This window comes from Camellia sinensis, chromosome 11, assembly GCF_055761805.1.
Source record: "Camellia sinensis isolate YWXY chromosome 11, ASM5576180v1, whole genome shotgun sequence".
Taxonomy (NCBI): Eukaryota; Viridiplantae; Streptophyta; class Magnoliopsida; order Ericales; family Theaceae; genus Camellia; species Camellia sinensis.
Window position 1 is genome coordinate 46,601,636 of NC_138971.1, and position 20,154 is coordinate 46,621,789.

Here is a 20,154-nt window from a genome sequence, read left to right on the forward strand (position 1 = left end):
CTTTGCATCCAGGGACTTGCAGACCCACTAGTGTGGCATGCTGCCCACTAATGTGGCCTGACAACCACTAGTGCAAAAAATCAGATATTTTCTGCCAGCTGTTCCCCTATGTGCATGCACCATTCCAGTTGTATGTATGTAGATATTTTCGAGATAGGCACATGATTTTCTATATATAGATGACCTCTCTTTTGTTAGAGAGGTTGAAAAAATTTAGGAGTGAGAAAATATTTTTGAAAAAGCAAAATTTTGGAAAATTCTCTCTCTCTATAATTCTCTCTCTTTCTCTATTGCACCTTACATAGCCTTTGCTTATACATTGTAAACCAAAGCTAGAGAATTACTTGCTGAGGTGATTTGGGCTTGAATTTTAGCTCTTGAGGCACTTGAGAGTGTGAAATTGGTGGTTTGTAACTCAAGGGATTATTCTTCTTTAAGAGGTATACCTTTTAGTGCTGTTGTACCATCTTTACACTACTTGTTTTCTATATTTTCTTGCTGTTTTTGAGCTATTGATTACCTGTCTTTTTGGGCTGAAACTTGTGGTTTAAGGCCATTAAAGGTAGAGGGGTTGACAACCCTTCTTTGAACCTTGCTTCTAAGGCCTTTGCCCTTGTGTTTCCCACATTCTCATCACATTTTTTGGAGCTTTTTACCACTGATTTTTAGAGGAAAAAGAATCATGTTTTGAAGTCCTAAAAGTGGAGGGGTTATGTGCTACTTTGAATTCTTCAATATTTTAGCTAGTTGTTGTAGTTGTTTTTTGTCTTCATTCCAGCACTTTTTTGGACTGTTTTAGGACTATTTTTATCTGTTAGCTTCATTCATGCTTTGTATAGTATGCTTATAGTGTAATGGTCCTCATAGGCTTGGTGGTTTAGGCCTTAGCCACCAACCTATTTGAGTTGATAGCCTTTATTTCTTGCTTTCCATAATTGTGTTCACCTCTAAGCATCTCTGTAACCTCCCCCATTTCTTGGTTTTTCCTTTGCTTTGAGGGTGGTTTCAAACTGATTGTTTGTTTAAGCTTGAGATTGAGGTTGTTGTGCTTAATGTTTTAATCCCTTTGGGGGTTCATTACCAACGACATGACATCTCTCTCATGTCTAAAATAACATTTGGTTTGGCATTTCTCTCCACTACAGGACTTAAAGATCATTTTTGGACTCAATGAATTAAGGAATGAAAGGTAATTAAAATGAGGTAATAAAACTTGAACTAAAATGGAACAAGTTAATAAGCTAATTTGGTGTTCAATCGGACGTTAATTGAACACATGGAGACTTGAAGCATTTCATACTTGTTAGTGATGAAATGTTTCAAGTTTGCAAGGTCAACCACTTTCCTTGATCAATCCATGATAGGGAGGAGGTTTTGTTGGTCTTTCCTTATGCATTTATTGAAATTGTGTCCCTTGATTCATAATTCATCATGCAATGAAATTGCATCGATTGATGACTTTCGAACCGAGCCTACCCCTTCTTTGACCTGTTTGCTGATAAGGAGAGGTAGGGTGGACAAACAACCCCCGAGAATACTCTAGTTTGTGCTCTGTTTGTCCTCTATTGCTGTAGGAAAGAACCAACATTAGTGGCCGGCAAGCCACTTTTACTGGACGGCAACCCACTATTTGTGGCTGGCTGGCCACTACTTCTAGGTTGCCGATCACTTTTTCTAGGCAGTTAGTGTCCTTTTTCCAGCAGAGCAGAGTAGGGGCTGAGGTGAAAAAACTGTGCAATTTTCTAACTATGCAACAGAGGCCTTCCAGTAGCAAAATAGAGAGCATTATCGGGTGAAAATCTACATCCATGCATGGGCCATCCCTTGATTCTTGGGACTCGTTGAAGTGATTTTCTAATATTAGTATGTTATGCTTGGAGTAGTGGATTTGTAACTAATTAGTTAGAGTAACTAGTTAGTTAAATTTGTTGTTGTAATAATTAGTTAATTAGCCAGTGTTGTTAATTTATTCATTTAGTTTGTAATAATTAGTTAATTCATAGCAGTTAGCTAGGGTATTTATTCGGACCCTCTTGTGTGAGGGCCAAACTTGTAATAATGTGTATGTCTTCCAACCCCACGCATTTCTCCCTTTTATTTACTTGCTTATAATGGGTAGTTTAGATCATTATGTTTCTTTTAGTATTTCCCATGTTTGCATTCACTTGTCTTGTATGCATTGAGGCTCGGTTCATCATTCTAACAAAGCATAGTAGTTTACATACTTTGTTGAATACGTGTTTAAACCGCATGCTATCAAATTGATTTACATGTCATAATTAGTATTTGAGCCTATTAGTTACATATCGTATGTGTTGCGTTAGTCATTTTGCATCCGTAAGATCATGCATTTTTTTTTCTAACTCTTTTATTTCTTTCGGGCTTGCCTTGGAGTACTAGGTGAGCTTTTATTTGCTTTAGCATATCGTATGTGTGTGATTGTTTCCATGACTAGCATGCTTGCCATGAGGCTAATTGCTTAAGCGATAAATTGCTTAAATGCCTGTGGATGAAGGCTAATTGCTTGAATTGGAACAATTTGAGAAATGTACATATGCGATCACTTTTTCAAGTGGTACATATTCGAAACAATTTTTCAAACATACATGAGATCAAGTGTTATATTTTTTGCAAATTAGTTTATATTTGTGTGCAACACATAGTGGGTGTTTTGGAAGTGGGTTTTTATGTAGGTTTTTTTAGTTGTAGGATATTATTGAAGAAATTTTTTTTTATGTTTGGAAAGATAGTTGGGTTTTTTTGTGGTTGGATATGATGTTTGTGAGAGAAAAAGTGAAATGATTATGGGGTTGGATGTGATATTTTATTTGAATTTGTTTTTTTTGGTTTTGCAAAAACTTTGTCTTTTAGTGAAAAAAATAAAAAAAAAAAACCCAAAATTTTTTTCCCTCCAAACACCGCTATAGTAAAGTTAGCCTAATAATCGGAACAAGAGCATATAATGTAAATAAGATTCACATCATGATTAGTAAAGTCCGATCTTTGATCGAGCAAGTGGGGTGCTCAATTCATGACCTTCCCCTCTTGTACCTAAGTTTCCAAGCCGAGACAATCTTGGTGATGACGGACACATGGCCTTTGGCATGAGTCATGGGTTTCCTAAATTTTTCAAAATATTTAGGTGGCGACTCTGTATCTAGAAAAGCAGTTCATTTTTGGTATTTTGATTCAAAATCGATTTTCCAAAAGATTTGCCGGAGTTGGACTCTTTTGTGTTTATCTATTTCATATTGCACTTGAGAGATTAGATTTAGAACCACGAGAGTCCGAACTGTAGGGCTAGTCGTATCCGGAAGGAGCACGAAAAGTTGAGTTACAGTTCCTGGCGACTCTATTGGGAAATTTAGAGAACTTGACTCGAACTTCATGATGTGAAATTTTATCTATACTTATATGATTCTTTGCATTGCATTTGCATTGGTGTGCTTAAGTCACTGTGTTTGCCATATGCTATTCTTGGATGGTTTGCCAGAGGCTTGCCCAAAAGCTTGCCAAAAGGTTGACCGGTCGTGGGCTCTGCCATGATGGGAACACAACCCTTGGATCTAGACTACCGCTGTACCTTTTGATCCTCCTTTCACTTCTTGGTGTTAGGTGTGAGAGGTATATTAGGTAGTCTTGTTGAGGTACCCCCTTTTTGACCATTTAGCCTAGCTGCATATAGTAAAGCCTTTGTGACTGTTCTAAACTAGGACATGATGCTCACTCGTATGCAAGATTGTGTGAAACCGCTTGATTAAAATAGTGAAACCTAATCCATGACAAAACTAGGATAAGGTAACCTTACCCCCTCATAGGGGTGTTTTGGCTCTCTCTTAACTGGTATGTGCTTTATAGTGAAATTGTACAGGAATATGCATAGTAGTTGCAAAATTGGTATTTGTTTTGGGGGGCCGAATTTAGTGTGGAGTACAGTCCTATAGCTTTGATCATGTCTGTGTTGATAAACATCTTAGCTGAGGTGCTGTGCAGTTTCTGATTACTGCTCTTTTGCTTTATTTCTTTTGCTAGGTAGTTTAAAACCATAGCTTCAAAAAGTTCGGATATCCTCCAAGTACTCTAGACCCGAGTTAGAAGACTTTGTAAAGCCGAAGATCTTGTTCGGGGATAACCCGCATTTACCTCACTCCCACTGGTTATAAGACGGAGGAGAATTAGGCAGAGTTCACCAGTTCAATTTTTATAGCAATCACCCCTTAACTCACCTGTGTCCAGTTTGGTTTGGGAACGGTCATCTACCTCTAGCCTAGTATGAGATCAATCACCTATTCCAACGGCATAGTATTCTCCAGCCAGTATGGAAGAACTGATACACCATTTGCAACAGACAGTTGAAACCCTACAGCAGGATGAGGCCCTCCTGGCTGAGGTTATAACCAGGTTACAACAACAGTAACCACAACCGGCTACGACATCTGTATCCCATGCACCTACCGCGGGTATCCCAGCACCCAGAGCCACCGTTCATGCTGCCAATGTTTAAGAAAACTAGGGCATTCCAGTAAAGCCAATCCCAGCACAAGCCTATAAAACCCCTGTTTGTCAGACTGAGGCTTCGTTCAAGTTCAAGGTTGACCCAACTGCACTCAAGGTTAATAAACTGGAAAAGTTATTCAAGAGAGCATAAGGGGTTAACTCCATCCCGGACATAGAGGACGTGTATACTGATTCTGAAGTTACATTGCCAGATCGGTTTATAATGCCGCACCTCGATCGATTTGACGGCTCCGGGGATCCAATGGCCCACTTGCGTTTGTTTTCAGATATCTTGCGGCTGATGGGCTTAACTAGACTACAGAAACTGTCTCTCTTCGGTCGTACCATGTCAGGTACAACGACCATTTGGTATGTTAAGTTGGAAGATTCTGTCAAACATAATTGGGAAGAGATGGCCGAGGCCTTCATTGCTCAGTATTCTTACAATACACAGATTGAGGTCACAACTCGTGATCTCGAGACAACACACTAAGAGCCGAAAGAGGGTTTCTCTGAATTTGTGACAAGATAGAGAGCTAAAGCCTCGATGATGACCACAAGGCCTTCTGAGAAGGATCAGATCAGGATGGTCATCCGAAATTTTCATGGCAAGTTGTTGTAAAAGATGATTGTTCTACCTCTATTTACATTTACAGAACTCCTTGAAATAGGGGTGCATATCGAAGACGCCATGAAGCAGGGGCTTATTATAGATGAGAAGGAGACGGCGAAAAGGCAGTTTGTTCACTGTTCCAATACTACTAGTGGTAGCATAGCTGCGAGGTCGTCAGATGTAAGTGTTGTCACCATAACCAAGACTACCAACCCCTTTGCCAACACAAGCTCACCAACATCATCCAACCCTAGAGGACTTTTAACCAACTGTACATGACTTTCTCTCAAGCGATGAAGGTGCTAGTCAAGAAAGGGCACCTCAAACCCTTAGAATCTCGTCCACTTCCTGATCCTCTCCCACCCAAACACAACCTCGCAAAATGCTGTGCATTTCATTAACAGCATGGTCATAACACCGACCAGTGCTTTTGATTGTGTCATGAGATTTAGGATCTCATTGACAAGAAGGTGATCGCTTACCTCAGAAACCAAACGTAACCACAAATCCACTCCCAACCCATAATCAAGTCCCCCCACCTCGAAATCTGAACCTGATCTATACACTGGCCACCTCTTACGACCACAGCGTATATATTACTCCCTCCCACCTACCAAAATCGACGTTGTTCATTCTGGAAGGTGCATATCTGTGCATGATGGACATGTCCAAACTTCAACCCAAGCCTGTGGTGATGAGACTTACAATGGAAAGGAAGTCGACCTTGGAGGAAGTACTAGTCTGTTGCCAGAGTGTTCTGAAGGCTTATTTGATAGGGTGTATGATCCAAGTTGCTACATTGTGTCAACTAGTCAAATCAAGCCTAAATTGGTGCTGCCAACCTTGGTAGACATCAATGTGGTCAGAGAAGATTACCTGAGCTAGGGGTTGGATGATTTGGTAGATCTCGAAGAGGATTTGGACAACCTACAGTTTTTTGATTAGCAGGGTTAGGGAGATGTACAGATCGGGTGGTTCGACCTGAACCAATCAACTGACAACACTGGATGGCTGAGTGATGAGCCAGACAAGGAAGAAGAAATTGGAATGAAACCAGAGGGAAAAGAAGCAGAGATAGTTGTAGTAACCGAAAGGGTTGATGAGAAATGAAAGTTGCCAGAGAGCGCTGGTGTGGAAAACCCAGCCCGGGAAGTAGGCGCTGTGAACACCGTAGATACTGAACAGGAAGCTACACTGAGGCAGCTTGAATGATAAAGAATTGAAGACAGCCGGGAAACTATAAATTCACAACACCCTGTGGGGGACACCTACGATGTGAAGGTGATACAAGCAGAGCCAAACAATTGTTTGTCCATCGCTGAGGGTGAATGATGGAACGATAATGATCTACATCTGGCCCATACTGACAAAGACTGGGGTGATTGTCTTCTGGACAATACGTGGTATGCTGAGGAAATAGACCATTTGACAAGAAGTGGACGGTATTTTAAGCCGCCGCACCTGGATCAAGCAGAGGCATTTGGAAAGGACAGAGAGACTGAGAAATAGAAGGAAAAACAACTAGAAAAAGAGGTAGTATTGAAATAGCTTAAGAAAATTTGAGCTGATATCTTCATCTGGGGTTTTCTTATGGCCTCATGCATACATCGGCAGGCAGTATTGTTGGCAATGGACAAGGCTAAGTTGTCCATTGACACCATGCCTGAGCAGCTTGTGGGTTTGGTCTTTCCAAGTGGTGCCAGGCCGACACTTACTTTCTCGGAGAATGAGCTGCCGTCGGAGGGCTCGGCTGATAATAAACCGTTGTACATATCTGTGGAATGCAGAGAGAAATGGGTGCCAGTGATGTTAGTAGATACCAGTTCGGCCATTAATGTCTATCCTTCCTGTGCTGCCTACACAATTGGCCTCAAACCAGCGGACTTTGTTCCCACAACCCAAGTAATTCAGGCATATGATAACACGAGTAGAGAGGTCATGGGTACAGTGCATGTGAGAGTTCATGGCCCATCAGAGCCAGAGATCATGTTTTATGTCTTGGATGTGTCAGTTATCTTCAATTTGCTATTAGGGAGGCCATTGGTTGTACCATGTGAAGGTTGTCTCTTCCATTCTCCATCAGATGTTGAAGTACCCTCATAGGGGAGGAGAAACAATTGTTTTTGGGAATTTATCCATCCATCTACCGCCAGAGATGACTACACCAGTGCTAGAGATCAACCATGGCGACGAGGACGTATTTATCTCGAGATTCACTATGGCTGAAGCCCGGGTAGTACATACCATTCTGGCTACAGACGAAGGCATGTATATCAATGCCTAGTCCATCTATTTCGTGAACAAACTACAGCATATTCCAGGAATGGGGCTCAGTAGGGGTGGTCAGAAAGATGTTGCAGCACTGACAGATGTGCCACACAACCCACATGCCTTTGGACTGGGTTATGTGCCCACTAAAGAGGATTGGATCAGAAAAGAGGGAAGAAATGAGAGGTAGAGCCAAGGCCAAGCAAGTCGAAAAACGTTATGAACTCATCCACAAGCCAATCCAAAGGACACTGAATGTCCGTTTTGTTTAGGAAGGAGAGGATTTTCCTTTTTGTGCCTTTCCCGAGCCTTGGGTAAATTCATCGAAGCAATGTGTCCCTGGGTTTGAGATTTTTTTTGACCATCAGTTGCATGACAATGATGATGAGGAAAGAACTGAACTAAGCATCAAAGTTGAATAGAGCACAGAAGGTGACTCAAATGACACCAAACTTGGAGTAGGGGTAGCACTGGCTAGTCTACTGATAGATCCTGCGACCGACCTAGAGAACTTGAGGGATAACTTTACTATTTCCATGATTAGGGAAGAACCTGGTGTGAACCCAACCAGTGGCATTTTGGATGTATCAGAGATACCATCTCTTACCTGGCAGCTGGAGGAAGGCTATTTGTTCAGTTCTGAATCGGGTGATGAGCTAGAATCTGATTCCACTGAGTCTGTGGGGTCGGGATAAAATTCAAGTTCTTCTGAGTCTGAGTCTGAGTCTGAGTCTGAGTCTGGTACTTTTGGGGGTGGTAACCCGGATTCCAAAGTCTTGTCTAGGTTTTCATTCAGCTTTTCTTTTGAGTTTGTAACCGAAGATTTGGACATTTTGAATGAAAACTCTACAGATTCTGTGTACTTTTTTGTGCTATTGGTTTATTGTATTGACCAAGATTTTAAAATTTTTAATGAAAACGAAGAGGAAGAAATTCCTCTAGCTTTAAAAAACTTGATTAATCGAGAGGAGGAGAGGTTTGCTAAACCCTGTGCTGATGAAATCATTGCCATTAATGTGGGTACAAAGAAGGATCCACGCCCGGTCCAGATTAGATCCACGTTGTCTTTGGAGGAGCGCAAGCGTTCAATCGCTTTATTAAAAGATTTCAAAGATGTTTTCATGTAGTCCTATGAAGACATGCCTAGAATCGATCATGAGATTGTACAGCACCGGATCCCTCTTGACCCTGAGGCCAAACCAGTCAAATAGAAGTTACATAGAATTCGTCTGGATTGGGTGCTGAAAATCAAGGAAGAGATCACCAAGCAGATCGAGGTAGGTTTCTTGTTACTATTTGAGTTATCGACTTGGTTGGCCAACATCGTCCTAGTGTCGAAGAAGGATGGTAGAATCTGGGTGTGTGTAAACTTCCGGGACTTGAATAGAGCCAGTCCAAAAGATGACTTTCCTTTGCCGCATGTTGATGAGTTAGTGGATTTCACTACGGGCCATTCATTGCTATTGTTTATGGATGGGTTTTCCGGGTACAACCAGATTCTGATGCCACCTAAGGACAGAGAGAAGATCGCATTCACTACGCCATGGGGTACCTACTGCTACTAGGTTATACCGTACAGGTTGAAAAATACTGGAGCTACCTATTAGAGGGCTGCGACCACTATTTTGCATGAGACGATCCACAAAGAACTTGAGGTGTATGTAGATGACATGATTGTTAAGTCCAAAGAACGAGAAGGCCACTACACCACGCTGAAGAAATTTTTTCAACGGATCAGGGAATACAGATTGAGGTTAAACTCGCAGAAATAGACCTTCGGCGTAATGACAGGAAAATGCTGAGCTTTCTGATCACACAAAGGGGAATTGAAGTAAATCCTTCAAAAATCAAGGCCATTTTAGAAATGCCACCACCAAGGACCGAAAAGGAGGTGCGTGGCTTTCTAGGTAAAATACAATTCATAAGACGGTTTATTTCCAAATTAACCTTGATTTGTGAACCATTATTTAGTCTCCTGAAGAATGGGAAGAAATTCCGATGGGATGATCGATGTCTGTTTGCCTTTGAACAAGTTAAGCAGTTCCTCCAAAATCTTCTTATTTTGTCACCACCGAAGCTAGGGAAACCTCTGATTCTGTACTTATCAGTAACAGATACAACCATGGGATGCATGCTCACTCAGGAATCTGAAGATAGGGTGGAGAAAGCCATCTACTACTTGAGCAAGAAGATGCTGTATTATGAGACCCGCTACACTCCTTTGGAGAAAGCTTGCCTAGCCTTGGTATGGGCTACCAGAAAGTTGAGGCAGTACTTGTTAGCTCACTCTATAATCCTAGTTTTGAGATTAGATCCCATCAAATATCTCTTTGAGAAACCAACGCTTACGAGTAGGCTAGCTCGTTGGTTGCATCTTCTCTTCAAATTTGATTGCAAATATGCCACCTGCAAGTCAGTTAAAGGAAGAGTTGTAACGGAGTTCTTAGCAGACAACCCGGTAGAAGGAGATGAGGTAGTGGAATACTTGTTCCCAGATAAAGACATTTTGCAAGTTGAGGAGGAAACTTGGACGATGTACTTTGACGGAGCATCTAATCAGTACGGTTATGGGATAGGTGTGTTGCCGATAGCACCCGACGACTCGCATATACCTTTAGCCTTCAAACTCTGGTTCAATGTATCCAACAATGAAGCAGAATATGAAGCGTGTATTATTAGTTTAGAAGCCGCCCTAGAACTAGGAGTAATAAGGTTGGATGTCATCGGGGACTCGAACTCGGTTGTTTCTCAAGCAAACAGAGACTGGAAAGTCAACGAAGAGAAGACAAGGGTTTACCATCAGACCCTGGATGTTCTGATTCCTAGGTTTGAAAAAATGACATTCACGTATCTATTAAGAGAGAACAACATGTTTGGTGATGCTTTAGTAACTATATCTTCTATGGTAGACATCCCATTTGGAGTCCGAATGCGTCCGATTATCATCGAACAAAAATACAAGCCGGTTTATGAAACCATTGCCGCGATAGATGAAGTGCAAGACAGAAACCCCTGGTATCACGATATTTGGAACTTTCTGGAAAAAGAGATATATCTACCAGGGGCAAATACCATCCAATTTATCATCTGCCGGAGTAAGATGTACAAAAGAGGTCATCTGAGAATGCATAAACTATGTGTGGAAGAAGAGGAATCGAAGTGCCTTATGGAGGCTATTCACGACAGAGAATGCGGGGTGCATATGAATGGTGTGATGTTAGCACGAAAGATCTTTAGAGAAGGCTATTATTGGTCCACCATGGAGGAGGATTGTATTGGTTTTGTGCGGTGACGCCACAAATGTCAAATTCATGCCAATCACATGAATATTCTGCCGTAAAGCTTTACAACATGACTTCGCCATGGCCTTCCTCAGTCTGGGGAATCGACGTTATCGGTGTTGTCTTGCCAAAAAGGTCGAATGGACATGAATATATCTTGGTGGCGATTGATTATTTTACAAAGTAGGTGGAAGCTTAGTCCTATTCAGTGTTGAAGGCATCGCATGTGGCCAAGTTTAAAAGAAACAATATCATTTGCTAGCACGATGTCCCGAACGAGATCATATTAGATAACGGCTCCCACTTCAAGAAAGAGGTTATAGACTTGTTGGAGAAATACAACGTGGCTTTTCATAAGTCATCCACATACAGGCCACAAACCAATGGAGCTGTTGAAGTTGCCAATAAGAATATCAAGAACATCTTGTAGAAGATGGTTGAGACCTACAGGGACTGGCCAGATAAACTACCATTTGCACTCTAGGGCTACAAAACCTTGATCTAGACGTCTACAGGGGAAACCCCTTATTCCCTCGTCTATGGGATGGAAGCCATTTTGCCAATTTAAATTTAAGTCCCATCGCTACGAGTTATGGCTGAGCGTTAGATAGCGGAGGTGGACTGGCAATAGAGCAGATTTGAGGAGTTAATGTTGTTTGATGAGAGAAGGCTAAAGGCATTGTATCATGTTCAGGGCTGCTAGCACAGAATTGCCAAAGCTTTTAACACGAAGGTTAAGTCTAGAAATCTCAAGGAAGGAGATATGGTATTGAAAGACAACCAAGCTCCCATCCATGACCCTAGGGACAAGTTCAGACCTAATTGGACTGGTCCTTACATTATCAAAGCTATCTAGTCAAGAGGGGCGGTTATTCTCATGGACTTAGATGGCCTGGAATTTTCACAGCTGATTAATATGGATAAGTTGAAGAAATGTTACCCCTGAGAGGCTCGCTAGGCCGAAAACCTGAAAGGGCGACCTAGGCAAAAGTTAAAGCATGAAAAATTAGAAATAAATAAAAACTGAGCTCGTAAGGTTGAAAACCTTAAAGGGCGACTTTGGCAAAAGTTAGAGTGCAAAAAGAGAGAGTTAATACTTGAGTGAACCTGAACCAAACTACGTAAGGCCTAATTTCCATCTTTGGGATATGTAGGCAACTTCATCTTGAAGTTTGGCCGTAAATATCTCCAATTCAATTGTCCTGTCAGTTTTTCTAATTAGGTTATCTCTGTTCATCATTTGCTAATTCGGTTGTGATCTTCATTTTTTTGGAAGAAAAGATGGTTACAATGTGGAGCAATAGTGATATGCAATCAGGGACAGTTATGATCTTTTGATTCAAGGTTGTACATCTTAAGGGTTCGATTCTGTGCGTGTCAGGTAGGAATGACAATGGGCCGGGCTAGGGTCGGGGATCACACTCCCCGTCCTTGATCCCCGATTATGAAAATCTCCCCGTTCCTGGCCCCGATCCTCGACGGGGAACCTACCATCGTTCCCATCCCTGCCCCCTAACGGGAATCGGGTTTCCCTGACCTCGAAAATTCCTTACCCCCCCAATCTGTTTCAACACCACCACCACCATCAACAACAACATCATCATCATCATCATCAACAGAATCATCAACATCAACATATCAACAAAATCATCAATAGATCATAAACCCAAAAAAAAAAAAAGGACAGATACACATAGATGTACATGTATACATACATACACAAACATATTTGAGATCTGTGTCACAGAGAGAATGGACGATCGGCATCATCAACAGATCCACTAACAAAAAAAAAAAATTAGATAGATACACACACAAACATATCTGTGTATCTGTGTCACAGAGAGAGAGAGAGAGAGTGGACGATTGGCGGCGATGGACGACGGAGGAGATTAGATGAGGAGATGGTAGACGAAAGAGGACGATGGCATTGTGGACAGTGGCAATGGACAATGAAGGAGGACGATCGAAGATTTAGAGGCGATGGGTGGCTGTGATTGCGACGATGGAGGCGATGGACGACAGAGAAGGCCAATCGGCGTCGTGAACAGTGGCGTTCGGCGTCGTGAACAGTGCGAGAGTGAGAGAGAGAGTAGAGGGAAGAGAGAAAGAGAGAGACACAGAAGACAGAACTGAGATGAAAGGATGAGGGTTTGGTTACCATATGTATATATATAGGGGTAAACTAGTAATTTCACTTTGGGGACAAACGGGGATGGGGACGGGCCGAGTACGGGACTGGGACACTTATCCCCATCCCCGGTCCGATTCTAATCGAGGATTGATTTTTAAATACCATCCCCGTCCTGTTGGGAATATTTTTCGGGGAAAAACTGCATAAATCGGGGTTGGGGAGTCGGGTCCTCGTCGGGCTGGGTTCAAATTGCCATCTCTAGTGTCAGGTAGTGATCATTTTCGAAAATGGTTTTGAAAAGTTTTAATAAAAGCTGATTTTGTTCAAAATTTACTTTTTATAACTTAGACCATTTTTTGGACTGAAAGGAAAATTTTTAGTGCTCACAACTTTAATTCCATTAATTTCAACACATATATTCTCCAACTCTCTGATACAAATCAAAGTTGCTTTTACATCATAAAACTTGAAAAGAAAGGTCAAAGCAATAAACTAGGGGTGAGTCAGGTGCTTCTGCATCCTCTACTCGTGCTTGCGCAAGCTTCTGCAGCTAAAGTGGGCCCGGCTTGTGCCTCATCCTCGAGCCATGCCAAGCATTCGCCAGAAAGGGCATAGTTGAAACTAGAGGCAGGGGCCAAAAGCTCTCTCGTCTTCTAGGCAACAAGGTACCTAGCCAGGTGTGAACTAGGAATCGGGAATGAAGCCGGGTATTCTATCTCATCTTCTGAGCAGGTCTGATCACGTCCAAACGGGCGTCTGAACAGAAAGGGAAAGTAAAACATGTAGTGCGTGAGGCCACTCAACTGTGTGCTAGGCTGCCGGGTTATGTTGTAACTTATCTTAGTCAGATTGAGCCAGGGGCAACACCAAGCTATGTCAATTGTAGACCTGCTGCACATTCAGTTGCACCATCATCCCTCATTGGGAAAGTCCATTAGTCGCTAGCAGAAGAAATAAGCTTGAGCTGAATAATCAGGGCAAGGGTCCACCAATTTCTGCTTATCCATGAGCCATATGTGGGAAGGGATGAAAATAAGAGAGATTAAAGAATAGAGAGATGTACATAGAGAGAAAAGTAAAGAAAGGGCTTTAAGAGAAAATAGAGCATGGGTGCCAAGTGATGTACGAAGCATATATCAGAAAGGGTGGAAAACAATACCTAAAGAAGTAATGGACTCCCCGCAAATTTGGTGGTCTCTCGCTAATGAAAAGCATCTAAGCCCATCAAGGTCTCGGCTAATGTCAAACTGATACAACTCTTATCTTCTTTCAGACATTGGGCCGCTTCTATCAACTGAATGCTCGTTCCGTCGTAACTAGGGGCAAGAAGGAAATGTGCAAGCATACATAAACAGAGGGCATGCTGCCGGAAACCTCGCTAGAGAGGGTTGCCTCTGTCACTGATGTCAGAAAATCAATGAATCAAGCGAGTATATCTAGCTCTCCGTCATGGGCCAAAGATCGAGTTTCATGCAAAGTAAGCCCACATGTAACGCCCTCAAAATAATATGTAAAACCCATCACTTTAGACAAGCATTGACATAAAAGAAATCAACCATCTATCCATTAATCAGAGTAGTTCTTACAAAAGTATTACATGTTAACAACAAAAGCAAGTGCTCTACGGGCTTACAGCTTTCCAAGTTAACACTTGGTTACAAAAAAAGAGTACTAACTCAATACATATAAAGCCCTTCGCTTGAATTTACATGTAATACATCAAACGAAAGCAAACAACAAAAGAAATCTGCCTGCCTCTAGCCTCCCAAGGTATGTCCTTGGAGGTGGCATGCTACCTGTACCTGAAAATGATGTCCCATAAAGGGTGAGCCACAGCCCAGTAGAAATATACTAAACCAGCTATGAACAATGACTAAAAGATCAGCAGTTGATAGATGGTCAACACAGATGCATCCACATACATTACATTTCGGTTTCATGACATTAAGTCCATGTTACATTTCATTTGCCATGTCTTTCCAACTTTGAGTTTGAAAATAAGGCTCAACACCTAGCCAAATAACTTAATGAGATTTTAGACTCATCTTTAAAACACTTTCAAAATTTATGAGGGATACACATTTTAATACTGTATCAATAACACATACGCCATTTCCACACCATACGAACGATACACATTGTGGTGTTGTATCAACATGACATAGAAACACTTCTATACATCACAATTGATAACGATATACATTTTAGTGCTATATCAAATCAATTTAAACACTTCTATAATCAACACTTGATACACATTGTAGTGCTGTATCAATGTCACACGAAATCTAGTTTAGAGGTCTATCCCCCATCTTCCAATAAACCGCGGAGTACATCCCCCATCTCCCCCCACACAATGCAATGTATAGAAATAATTATCGTATACAAATTAAATCAATCAATACACATTTTAGTGTTGTATTGTACCAACCACCATATTCAATGGCTTACTCAATTGATTAGTTTTAGTTTGCCTAATCATCATGCATTGTCTACAACAATCAAGACTATCCTCCACCGATAGTCCAAAGCAGTTATTTCTAAACAGAAAATAAATGCACCAAATGGATATATTATCAACATTCAACTTTGGTGAGCGATTAAATGAATCCAACCACACCCGTTAATCCCATAATCTCTTTCAATTTGAATACTCTCAATTCAATTCCTCATTTCTCAAAATTAATTATACAAATTAATTTATCCAACTAATTAGGGCATTTTCCCATAATTAACATAACAACACCAAGGTTCCACTTTATCCATACTTCATCATCTATATCATTTCTCTATGCCAAACATGCATATAGGTTTAATTATAAATAAAACCCCATCTTTTGTAAAATTACACAAAGACCTAAACTTTCTCAAAATTACCCAACAACCCCCAACTCATCAAAATGCTAAAATTCAGAGACAAAGCTCATGAGAAGGAGTAAGATATCCCTACCTCGAAGTTAGAGCTCAAACGGGAAAGTTGAAGAAAACCAAAATGCTCCAAACTCAAAGATCCACGGATCAAAATGGAGCCCTCGACGATCAACACACTTTTTACAAAGGCCCGAGGATAGGGAGACACTCTAACTAGATCAAACCCTAGAGAGAAGGGAGATCCTAGAGCAAGAAGCTCTCAAAAACGTTTTTAGAAAGTAAGAGAGAGAGAGAGAGAGAATGAAAAAGTGATTCAAAAATGCCCAACTGTTATCTGATATACGACTGGTACGCTCGAGTGGAAAACACAACGCTCGAGCGTCAAGAACAAAAAGCATGGTCCGCTCGAGCGCAAGAAGGCCAGCTCGAGCGCCAAGACACAGAGATAAAGCACATCCGCTCGAGCGCGAAAACCAGTTCGCTCAAGTGTTGATTTTCATCTCCCAGAACTTTCACCAACGAGGTACTACCTGCTCGAGCTCCAACAATCCCGCTCGAGCGTAACCCGCTCGAGCGCAAGAAACCCACTCGAGTGCAGAAAACACACCTGCAGAAGTTTTGCAGGGACTCAAAATGCTGGAAGGGTGTAAACTCCGCTCGAGCGCAAGAAGACTCGCTCGAGCGGTCAACCAAAAGTAAACTCCGCTCGAGCGCAGATTGTCCCGCTCGAGCGTAACACCAAAACTCTAGGCAACAACACTTGAGACCAAGACTCAACCTACCTGCTCGAAACATGCCCAACACATCCTAAAATTCAAACAAATGGATTTAAAGGACGACAACAAGATAGATACAGCTACCAACTCCACGGAATCGAGTCCGGAATACAACTGAACAGTAAAGGGACAACCGGGATCACTATAACCTCCCCCCCTTAAAGAATTTCGTCCCCGAAATTAAATACAAGTTTTCAAAAACAAGTTTTCCTCAATTTCCAACAATGTTATAACACAACATTAAACAATCCGACTCATTACCGGTCGATCTCATCTCCTTTTCAAGAGGCAAAACACATTATACATATATTAACCTGCATTATCAACATGCATTCCTTTGAAATTTACCAATTTCAATTCATTTTCCACGATTCCTTAATACATGTAACATTAACATCATGCTTGCATTTCCACAATACATTTAACACATACGAGATGTTAAAACAAACTTCCAGTTTTAAGGCAAGTTCTACAACATTTCCATAAACCAAAACATTACTATGTTTTACAACTTAAGACATATACAATGCCCTTAAGGCTCAACAATATTACAAAATTTCAATACATAATTATACATCAACAAACAAGTCTGGATAATTCTCACGAACATCCGCCTCACGTTCCCAAGTGGCTTCCTCCACTCCGTGATGTTTCCACAAAACCTTTACCAAGGGAATGGTCTTACCTCGCAAGACTTGATCCCTCCTATCCAAGACCCGAACCGGTCTCTCCTCATATGAGGCATCCTCATCAACCTCTAAGTCAGTCCAATCCAACACATGGGATGGATCCGGCTCGTATTTCTGAAGCATACTCACGTGAAACACGTCATAAACTCCGGACAACTGCAACGGCAAAGCTAAACGATAAGCAACCTCGCCAATCCTCTCAAGGATCTCAAAAAGGCCAATAAACTGAGGGGACAACTTCCCACTCTTCCCAAACCTCATCAATCCCCGCCTAGGTGATATCTTCAGAAAGACATGATCACCCACCTCGAATACCAAAGGTCGCCTCCTACGGTCGGCATAAGATTTCTAACGACTCTGGGCTGTAACAAGCCTCCTACGGATAAGCTCAACTTTCTCCGTCGTTTCCCTCACCAACTCCGGACCCAACAAAGGTGCATCACCCACCTCGGCCCAAAAAACTGGAGACCTACACGGTCGGCCATACAAGGCCTCAAACGGTGCCATACCGATACTCAACTGAAAGCTGTTGTTGTAGGCAAACTCCACCAAGGGCAAGTGCCTCTTCCACGTCCCACTAAAATCAAGGACACAACCCCGAAGCATATCCTCAAGGATCTGAATAGTACGCTTGGACTGTCCGTCAGTCTGAGGTTGATAAGCCGTACTAAAGGTCAACTTAATGCCCAAGGCACTCTGCAAACTCTGCCACAACCTAGCAGTAAAACGAGGGTCTCTATCTGAGACGATCGTCACTGTGACCCCGTGCAATCTCACTATGTCCCGAATATACAAGTCATCGAGATGATCTACCGAATCTCTCACGCGCATAGGAATGAAGTGCGCTGACTTAGTCAACCGGTCTACAACCACCCAAATGGCATCACTACCCCGCTGAGTCTTCGGAAGACCTACAACGAAGTCTATAGTGACATGCTCCCACTTCCACTCGGCAATAGGCAAGGGTTACAACAAACCCGATGGCCTCTGATGCTCGGCCTTCACTTGCTAGCAAGTAAGGCACTTCGATACGAAAACAACCACATCTCTCTTCATACCCCGCCACCAAAACTGGCGACCCAAATCCCGATACATCTTAGTGCCTCTCGGATGCACCGCAAGGCGTGAATGATGGAGCTCTCGGAGTACTTCCTCTTGGCAAGACTTTTGTACAAACAAGCGGTCTCGGTATCTCACACTCTGGTCGGGATACACCGCCAAGCCCTTCTCAACCTTCCCACTGGAGATCTTCTCTCGGAAGGACTCTACCTCAAGGTCACCTCTCTGTGCCTCTAATACTCGGGTCACAAGTGCAGGCTGCGCAACAACAGAAAACAAGGCCGCAGCCTCAACAGATTCGCCCAGGAGCAGATCAAACTCGCCAAGTGCACCCAACATCTCCCATTCCCGGATGGCTATACAAGCTACATCACTAATGGATTTCCTACTAAGGGCATCGGCCACAACATTGGCCTTTCCCGGGTGATAGTGCAACTCAAAATCATAGTCCTCAATGAACTCCATCCATCTCCTCTGCCTCAAATTCAAGTCCCTCTGTGTAAACAGATATCTCAAACTCTTGTGGTCCGAGAACACCTAGAACCTCTCACCAAAAAGGTAATGCCTCCAAATCTTCAAGGCGAAGATCACTGCTGCTAACTCTAGGTCGTGTGTAGGGTAATTTTTCTCGTGTATTTTCAACTGATGTGAGCCATAGGCTACCACTTTCCCCTCTTGCATCAACACACAACCCAAACCCTTTCGTGAGGCATCATAATAAACCGCGTAACCCAACCCTCTCTCCGGAATAATCAAAACCGGAGCGGTGGTCAATCTAACCTTCAACTCCTGGAACGACTTTTCGCAAGTCTCACTCCACACAAACTTGACCCCTTTTCGCGTCAATCTAGTCAACGGCGAAGCTAGCCTGGAGAAATCTTTCACAAACTGACGGTAATACCCAGCTAATCCCAGAAAACTGCGGATCTCAAACACATTCTTAGGCTGTGCCCAATCTTGCATTGCCTCCACCTTGGATGTATCAACAGACACCCCTTCCCCGGATACCACATGGCCTAAGAATTTGACCTCTCCTAGCCAGAACTCACACTTTCCAAACTTGGTATACAGCCTATGGGCTCTAAGCAACTCAAGCACCACTCTCAAGTGTTCCTCGTGCTCCTCCTCAGAAGGCGAATAGATAAGGACGTCATCCACGAAAACGACCACAAATCGATCTAAGAATTCCCAGAAAATCCGGTTCATCAAGTCCATAAAGACTGCCGGTGCATTGGTAAGCCTGAATGGCATCACCAGAAACTCATAATGGCCATACCGCGTACGGAATGTCGTCTTAGGAATATCCTCCTCTCTGACCCTCAACTGGTGGTAACCCGATCTCAAGTCTATCTTAGAGAAACAACGGGAACCCTTCAACTGGTCAAACAGATCATCTATATGGGCATAGGGTACTTATTCTTGACCGTAGCCCAATTCAACTTCCGGTAGTCTATACACAGTCTCAAGGCACTATCTTTCTTTTTAGCAAAGAGGCCCGGTGCTCCCCACGGCGAAACACTAGGGCGAACAAAACCCTTATCTAGCAATTCCTGGAGCTGAATCTTCAACTCACTCAACTCGGTTGGGGCAAAACGGTAAGGTGCCATAGAAATCGGCGCTGTGCCAGGCACTAAATCAATAGAGAACTCTATCTCTCGGTGAGGTGGCAAACTAACGAGATCCACGGGAAAAACATCTGAATACTCGCAAACCACCCTCGGCAATACAATCTGGGTCTCATCGCACTCACCACTCAAAAAGCTAGCAAGTAAACCACTAAGCTCACTCTGCCCTCGCGGATCATACAATGGTGGCAACACACTACCAACCCCATCCCCCAAGAAATGGAAACACTCCCCGCTCAAGGTACATGCTGTGACCCTTTGGCGGTAGCAATCAATAACAGCCCGGTATGACGATAGCCAGTCCATACCCAAAATAACATCAAAACCCTTCATGGGCATGA